This window comes from Nicotiana tabacum, chromosome 20, assembly GCF_000715075.1.
Source record: "Nicotiana tabacum cultivar K326 chromosome 20, ASM71507v2, whole genome shotgun sequence".
Lineage (NCBI taxonomy): Eukaryota > Viridiplantae > Streptophyta > Magnoliopsida > Solanales > Solanaceae > Nicotiana > Nicotiana tabacum.
In genome coordinates, this window is record NC_134099.1 from 124,676,931 (window position 1) to 124,685,910 (window position 8,980).

The following is an 8,980-nucleotide window of genomic DNA, read 5'->3' on the forward strand; positions in this document are numbered from 1 at the left end:
AAATCTAAATTTATGTGTTGTAGTTTATTCTTTTAGCAATAATTGATGATATTGAGTTAATTGTGGCTCGATACGAGTGGTTCAAAGGTGAATACTAGAGGTAAAACGGTAATGGAGCATTGAGTGGCGCGCGGAGCGAGATAAGTGTTGTGTCTAACCTTGGCTTGAGGGATTAGGTATTGTTGCCTATTTGCTACGTGTTTGGTTGTTGAGTACAACGTATAGATGAGGTGACGAGTACCTATGCGTTGTTGTCGAGTCATAACATGCGAATGAGTCTTATTCTTGTAATCGTCATATTATTTATTCATATTGTTCATCCTTAGACTAGTTATTCATTATGTTGAGCAACTCTTATCATGTTTTACAGAATTTGATATTGATTGAGATTGACTCAAAGTTGAGATTGATGTTGTGGAACTAAATGTTGAAGTGAGACTTGTTATTGATAATTCTATCTCCCTGTTGTTATTGTTCTTTGTTTTGGGTGAGGAAGAGTGTAAAGCACGAAGAGTGATGCCGTACTATTTTATATTCATCGTCATGTGAGAAAGAGTGTAAATCACGAAGGGTGATGCCGTGCCATTTCATATTCATTATTATGTAAGGAAGAGTTTAAAGCACGACGGGTGATTTCGTGTCATTATATATTCATTTCTTTCATTGATTATGGTGAGGGTGAGAGTAAAAGCATGGAGGGTGATGTCGTGCACTTGTTTTTCCTATGTTTAATATTTCCATTTGTGCAAAGCACGTTGTTTGCTATGTCTCTTTACTGTTTCCATTTTCATGATCTTGTACTCCCCTCAGCATGTTTCCCCATCACGTAGTTATCTGTTTAGTTTTTATTATTTGTTATTATGCTCGTTTATTGTTTAACTGCACAGGTTGATGTATGTTTCTTGTCCTAGCCTCGTAACTACTTCGCCGAGGTTAGGCTCGGTACTTACCAGTACCTGGGGTTGGTTGTACTGATACTGCACTCTGCACTTTCCGTGCAAATTTCGGCACCAGTCCGAGCTGATCCCGAGTTTAGCTGTTGGCTTCATCTGATCGGAGACCCAAGGTAGACCTATTGGCATCCGCAGGCCCTGACATCCCCTTCCATACATTCACTTTACTGTTTCTTCTGTATCGAAAACAGTTGTATTTTCTCTAGACACTTGTTGAGACCATTTGTGTTATTTTAAAATTATTAGACGTATTTATGATTAATATTTTAGTTTGTTAGATTAATTTAAAGTATTATTAATTTATTATGCATGAAAATTTAGTTTTGTTATTTTTTTGTTAATTTACTGTTTAAATGCAAACTTCAATTTTGTAATTTTGAAATAAATGTAGCACTTGCAATTTATAAGTGCAATGTTTTCCCATCTTCCTTGTATTCTTTATATTTTAACTTTGTATGAATATAACTTACAATAGTTATACAAAATACAGAAAAAATTAAAAAATACACTAAACCCGGCCCGGCCCGGCCCCCTCAACCCGTTATCCCTACGGTTCAATTTTTACCCGGATGAACCCGAACCCATTAAATCCGGTAAGCCCCAACTCGTAACCGGCCCGGATCATAACCTGTACGGGTACAAAAAATCCCTACCCAACCTAGCCCGGCCCATCCGTTAAACACCCTTGTATATATTGTTTCAATTAAGAGACCAACATCGTTCCAACTTACAATCATGGGTGCATGATATAACTCTGACTAGATTCTTGATTCAAATTCAATCAATCGTTTGATTTATTTAGTATAAGTTCGTAGAGGGACGAACTTAGGCTTGATCAGCAATTAGTTCGTTATACATGTATATCTTTGGAATTGTTAAAGGCTTAAAGATTTATAAATTTATAAGTAAAATTTTAATAAATTTATATCTTTCTTAGTTGGAAAGACCAAACATGCTATTGAATTTAATAGCTTACTAAGATTTGTATATGGCTAAGAAATAAAAAAGATTCTAATCTTATCAGCCTTTTACCAATACCAGATTATATTCAAAAACTTGTTCATCTGCATATGTGAATGCCCATGATTATTCAGTATTTAAAGGCTGAAGAAAGTGCAAATAATATCACATCTCTAATCAAAATTTTTTTGAAGCAGTAGTCTTGAAGATGAAGGCTGTTGCAACAAACAATTTTCTTCTTCTCAAGACCATCTTTTTGGTTTGTTCCATTTTAATAGTGACAAAAGGTAATGCACCCTCTTTCATTTGACCTAATTATTTTTCATCTTACTAGCTGTGGCTGATGTAGGTTATATAATCATTAAGTAATAGTAACAAATATTAGTATATTTCAATTTTAAGCCATAATATCAGATGTGCAATAAGATCCGCGCTACGAACTTTAATGGTTAAATTCATCAAAGTTAAATCCTGGATCTATATTTGTTAACTTGAACTCAGTGTAAATTTAAATAATATTATATATTAAACCCATGATATCTTATGTACAATAAATTTAGTACCAAGAACTCTAAAAGGATATATAGTTCCATCGAATTGAATTCTGAATCCACCTTTTCAGGATAATAGTGATTAACTTTTTTTTTCCTATTGTTGTTGTACTTAGCAGCAGGCATTGGAAGAAGAGAAATGGAATCAAAACAAGCTTATGCAAGTCCAGCGAAGGTTTATGAATGGAAAAAGAAACAGAAATTCAAGCTGATTCAATAGTGATTGACTATACACCAGCTCATACATCGCCAGCGACTCCCCATCCTCCTCTTTAATAATAGGGGCCCTTAATTTGCTATTTCATTGTGTAATAAGAGTATGTTGTGAACGAACTCTAAAGCAATACAACCATTTTTACTTCTTATTAATTGCATGCATGCTTTTTAATGTAAGATTTTAACTCCTACTGTTGATTTTGAGGTAAGGTGATTGCTTAGTTGGAAAGAAATAAAAGTGATACCTAATCTTCTCAGCCTTGACCAGCTGATCTAAGAATTTAATCAAAATTTGAATGCGTATGAGTTTTTAGCATTTAAAGGCTGGATAAAGTGCAAATATATAATACCATATCTTTCATCAGAAATATTTTGATAGTGTAGTATAGTAGTCATGGTTGAGGCTGTTGCAACTACAAATCTTCTTCTTTTGAAGACCATCTTTTTGGTGTGCTTCATTATAACAGTGACACAAGGTAATTTTATTCCGGCCCCCTCTCTTTCATTGTTTTATATATATATTTCATCTCACAAATATATCAAACTGATGCCTATTTTTTTATATATATTCATTTGTTATACTTATTAGCAGGAGGAATTGGAAGAAGAGAAATTGAATCAATACAAGCTTATGCATGTACTCCAGCTAAGGTTAATGAAATGGAGAAATATACAAACAATGATCAAGATGATTCAATAGTGATTATTGACTATACACCAAGTCATGGATCCCAAGACATCCACCATCATTTACCGCCACCGAAAAACCGTTATTTTATATAATTTATGAGTTGCTTATCTGGCTTCTTAAGGTCTCTGTTATTTCATAAGATCTGCAATTTGCAGGTGCATAATTTGTACTTGCTGCTTCACTAAGGTTTATTGTTGTCTTCCGTGATGTACGCAAGATTTTTAGCAAATGGCGTCGACATTTGAAGAACTAAATAAATAAATGAACCATTATGAAAAGATATTTATATTAATAAAAGGCAATTCAAATATATCAATGTGAGGGTTTTCCGGCGAATTGTGAAATATCTCAAACGCTAAATCATAATTAAGCTTCTTGATCTTGGAAATTGTGATAATTTTGAACCAGAAATACAGTCACTAATTCGGCTTTTCTTTGACGGCGAAAGACGTGATCTTGCTTCTTCCCGTCTCTTTCCCTGGCGAACCAATCGCCGTCCATTCCTTTCTACGGGGAAATCTAGTTGTTCCATTGTAAGAGGTAAAGTTGCAAGTATCCCCAAATCGTACCAACGTCTTTGGTCTAATTACGACAAATACTTTTCCGTTGTCGCTGCTACCGGTACAAAAGGTACAATGCAACAAAGCACTGCAACTCGCTCAGAATCGAAGACGTGGGGTTGCTCTGATTCATAGCAATCAGTTTCAATTTCGTCTCAGAAATTTTTTCAATCACATTGGGAAAAGATTTCATGGTTGGTCTAAATCACAAAAATATTCGAAGTTTCTTCTTCCTATCTGAACAAGGAATACATTGAGTATTGCTCCAACTCGTTGCAATCTAGCACTGTGGCCAGATTTCCGTTAACTTCAAGGGAAGCAATTCAGGTTATGCTTTTCACGACCCAAATACCTAACTCATCGTAATAACGCCTATCGTGGTACTAGACAAGCCGACATTTCCAAAATACATTGATAATTTATTAGAAGATAGTTCAAAACCATTTTATAGCAGAGATTTCATAAAAAGAGTTAAACTCATAATATAATGTGGAAAAGATAGTCCGATATCAGGGTGTCACTAAGTCATGAGCATCTAAAACCAAATACCAAATTCGGAGTTTACAATAGTCCACCAACAGGGTTGTGGACGCTGGCAGCTATCTCGTAGATCTCCGAGGATTCAACCGCGCACGAGCTCAACGATCCCTGCGACCGGTCTCACCTGGATCTGCACACAAGGTGCAGGGAGTAACATGAGTACTTCCAACTCAGTAAGTAACAGAAATAAATAAGGGACTGAGAAGTAGTGACGAGCTACGCAAATACAATTATCTCAATAACTTTCAATAAAGAACAGTCAAGCTTTAAAATTTAGTAGTTTAAGTCAAATCAGTTCGTGCTCAAGTAAACTAGATATCAAGTCTTCAAGAAATTTGTACAATAAGGACAAATAGCAACTAAGTGCAACAATTAACTGAAAGCAAGTACAGCTTTTGAGGCAACAGTCACTTAGCTCATCTCAACAGCTCAATCACTCGGCTCTCAGCCCTCAATAATCATATTCAATAGGTACCTACGCTCACTGGGGGTGTGCAGACTCCGGAGGGGCTCCTTCAGTCCAAACGCTATAATCCGCAAAGAAACTTGTTGCACGGACAACTCACGTGCTAATAATCAAAATAAGACCCGCACAGATAACTCACGTGCTATATTATCATATCAGGGTCCGCACGGACAGCTCACATGCTGCACGGACAAATCACGTGCTACAATATAAACAACCTCACAATTAGGCCCTCAGCCTCGCTCAGTCACCAACCTACCTAGTCCCGCATGCTCTTTCTCAGAAACCATATACAACAATGCAAACAGAGATAATATCATGTATAAATAATGAACAGTAAGAGACTGAGGTATAATAAGCATGAAAGCTATGACTGAGTACAAAACATCAATTATTAGCTACTTTAGCAAGTACACGACCTCATAGGTCTCAACAACGATAACATAAGACCTAAACATGATTTCTAACATAAAGTACAGTCAATTTCTATGAAAACAGAGGGAACATGTATTAAAAAGTATGCTAATTGGTTCCATAGTCTCACGAAATGGACCAAGTCACAATTCATGTAGTGCACACCCACACGTCTGTCACCTAGCATGTGTGTTACCTCTAAATAGTAATACGATATAAAAATTCGGGGTTTCATACCCTCAGGACCAGATTTATAACTGTTACTTACCTCAATCGGAGCAAAATCCTACTCGACGATGCCTTTGCCTCTCGAACCAGCCTCCAAACGTCCCGAATATAGCCAAAAGTAATACAACACAATCAATATATACTATGGAACTAATTCCACAATAAAAACTACTAAATTGGACTCAAATCTCGAAATTGGCTCAAACCCAGCCCCCAGGCCCACGTCTCGAAATCCGAAAAAAGTAACAAAACTAGAAATCTCATTCACTCACGAGTCTACCCATACCAATTTCATCAAAGTCCGACATTATTTGGTCCCTCAAATCCACAAATTACTCTCTCCAAAATCCCAAGCTCTAACCCCTTATTTTACTTAAAAAATCCTACTAATTAGGTTGGAAATCAACGGGAAAACGCCATAGCTAATGATAATATAGCTCAATCAATTCACCTCATTGAATATCCTTGAATCCCCTCCAAAAAATCCTCCCAATATCTCCAAAGTCTGTGTTCAAAATGGTGGAAATGAGCAAAATTCGCGAAATCTTCTATTTATAGGTTCTGCCGAAGCTTTCCGCACCTGCGGCTCAATATGCGCACCTGCGGTGCTGCTTTAGCGCAAAAACCTCTGCATCTGCGAAAAATCACTTAAAATTCTTGGACCGCTTCTGCGCCTCTAGACCGTATCTACAATCATCGCATGTGCGGAATTGACATCGCACTTGTGGACCAACACACGTACCTACGCGCTCTCTTCCGCTTCTACGACCATCGCAGGCACGGGAACGTCATCACACCTGCGCCTTCTGCCCAGCTCCTCTAATCTTGCATATGTGAGCCCCCACTCACTTCTGCGGGCTCGCACCTGCGGCTCTCACTCCGCAGGTGCGGTTATGACAACTTAGTTCCAACTTCAGCAACTCCTCCAATTTCCAAACTTGTTCCGTTAATCACTCAAAATAACCCCAAGACCCTCGGAACCTCAATCAAACATACCAACATATCCCATAAAATCCTACAAATTTATTCAAATCTTCGAATCACCTAAAACAACATCAAAATACCAAATTACACTCAGATTCAAGCCTAAGAACTTCTAAACTTTCGAATTTCACAAACGATGTCGAAACCCGCTTAATCATGTCTGAATGACTTCAAAATTTGCACACAAGTCAAAAATGACATCACAAAACCTATTTCAACTTCCGAAATTCTATTTCGACCCCGATATCAAAATTTCAACTGACGACCAAAATCGCCAAAATTCTAACTTTCGCCAATTCAAGACTAATTTTACCACGGGCCTCCAAATCACATTCTGAATGCGCTCCCAAGTCCAAATTCACCTACCAGAGCTAACCGAACAATCAAAATTCAAATCCTAGATCGTTTACACATAAGTCAATATCTGGACAACTTTTTCAACTTAAACTTTTTCTTAAGAGACTAAGTGTCTTAATTTACTCCAAAAACTACTCCAAACCCGAACCAACAGACCCGGTAAGACATAATACAGCTATAGAACACAAATGAAGCAGAAACATAAGGAAACTGGGCTATAACTCTCTAAACGACCGGTCGGGTCGTTACACTACTGTTCCTCTCTTGTTTGGATATTTTAATAGTTTGATATTTTATCGTAATTGTATCTCCTTTTCCTGATTATTTTGGTCTTGAATCTTTAGTTAGTATTTTCCCTGGCATTGTCAAAATTAATTGCATTAGTGATAGCTTTGCCTATTTTTTTATTATTTTATCTACTTGTTTACATCTTTATTTTGAATCATTATTTCAAATATCCCCTAGTAGTTATGTTCTAGTTCTGCACATTTTCTTTGTAACCTTTAAATTTAGATTATAGCCCCTTTAGCTCTTGTATTGTATTTCTTCACCTATTTTTCTATCCTTTTCTGTAGATTATAGTTCCTTTAGTTCCTTCATTTTATTTCTTCACCTGTCTTTCTGTTCTTTAGTTGTAGATTATAGTTCCCATTAGTTCCTTTATTTATTCTTTCACCTGTTTTGTGACCTTTAGTGGTAGATAATATTTCGATAATTCATTTTATTTTTGTCGCTTGTTTTAGGGATAGTGCTTGCATAGTGACTCCTAGATTATAGTGGCTTTGGTGAATGATGGTAGGGTAAGGTCTTGTCCTCGAGGGTGTCAGCGTGGGGGATGAGGTACAGAGGGTAAGAGGGCTAAGGGAGCTACTAGGCTGAGAGTGGGGACTTGGAACATAGGAACTTTGACTGGAAAATCTGTAGAGTTAGCGAAGATTCTCGAGAAAGAGAAGATTAATATAGCTTGTGTACAGGAGACTAGGTCGGTAGGAGATAAGGCGCGGGATGTGGGCAGTTTCAAACTTTGGTATTCTGGGAGGTCGGGGTGCAGGAACGAGGTAGGTATCTTTGTTGATAAGGACCTCCTTGAACTAGTGGTGGAGGTTAGGAGGGTGAATGACAAGTTGATGACAATTAAGCTAGTTTTTAGAGGTTTTACTTTGAACATAATCAGTGCGTACGCACCTCAAGAAGGCTTGGATGAGGAAGTCAAGAGGCGTTTCTGGGAGGATTTGGATAGATGGTGCGTGGTATTTTGCATACCGAGAAGCTTTTTATAGGAAGAGATTTCAACGGCCACATTAGAGCGATGTCTGGGGGGTATGATGATGTGCATGGTAGCTTTGATTTTGGAGATAGAAATGGAGGAGGAACGTCTCTGTTGGAATTTGCTAGAGCATCTGATTTGGTGATAGCAAACTCGAGTTTTCCGAAGAAGATGAAGCATTTGGTCACCTTCCGGAGTTCAGTGGCCGAGACTCGGATTAATTATTTACTATGTAGGAAGTCCAATAGAAGTCTTTGCACGTATTACAAGGTCATCCCGAATAAGAAACTCTTGACCATTCATAGGCTCCTAGTCATGGACCTTGAGATCATGGGGAAAAGATGGAAGAGGGCGATATATAGTCATTATAGGATCAAGTAGGGAGCCTTGACGGAAGCTAAAGAGAAGGAATTGGTTGTCAAGCTGGTGACTATGGGGGCTTAGATGAGTAGTGGGGATGCAAGTACTATGTGGACAACAACTGTGTAGTGCATTAGGGAAACCGCGAGAGAGGAAGGGTTACTCTGGTGGTCACAAGGGAGACTGGTGGTGGAATGGAGAGGTGCAAGGAAAATTGGAAACCAAGAAAGCAACATATCTGAAGCTAGTGGAAAGTGTAGATGAGGAGGAGAAGAGAGCGAGTTGGGAGAATTATAAGTTGGCTAAGAAAGACGTAAAACTAGCAGTTACAGCGGCCAAGACTGCAACTTTTAGTCATTTGTATGAGGAAATTGAGGGCCGAGGTGGGGTTAAGAGGTTGTTAGCCAAGGCACGAGAAAGGAAGGCGCGTGAC

At 37.9% G+C, this 8,980-nt stretch overlaps 1 long non-coding RNA gene across 2 annotated transcripts; it reads left to right on the forward strand.

Annotated features, from left to right (window-relative positions):
• Positions 1-2,597: 2,597 nt before the first annotated feature.
• On the forward strand, positions 2,598-3,649 carry LOC107774402 (uncharacterized). Of its 2 annotated transcripts, none has more exons than XR_001645486.2 (2): positions 2,598-3,156; positions 3,270-3,649. It is a non-coding gene; the product is annotated as an uncharacterized LOC107774402 (long non-coding RNA). The 2 variants fall into 2 exon arrangements; XR_001645487.2 differs by having other exon boundaries at positions 3,273-3,649.
• The last annotated feature ends 5,331 nt before the right edge of the window (positions 3,650-8,980 follow it).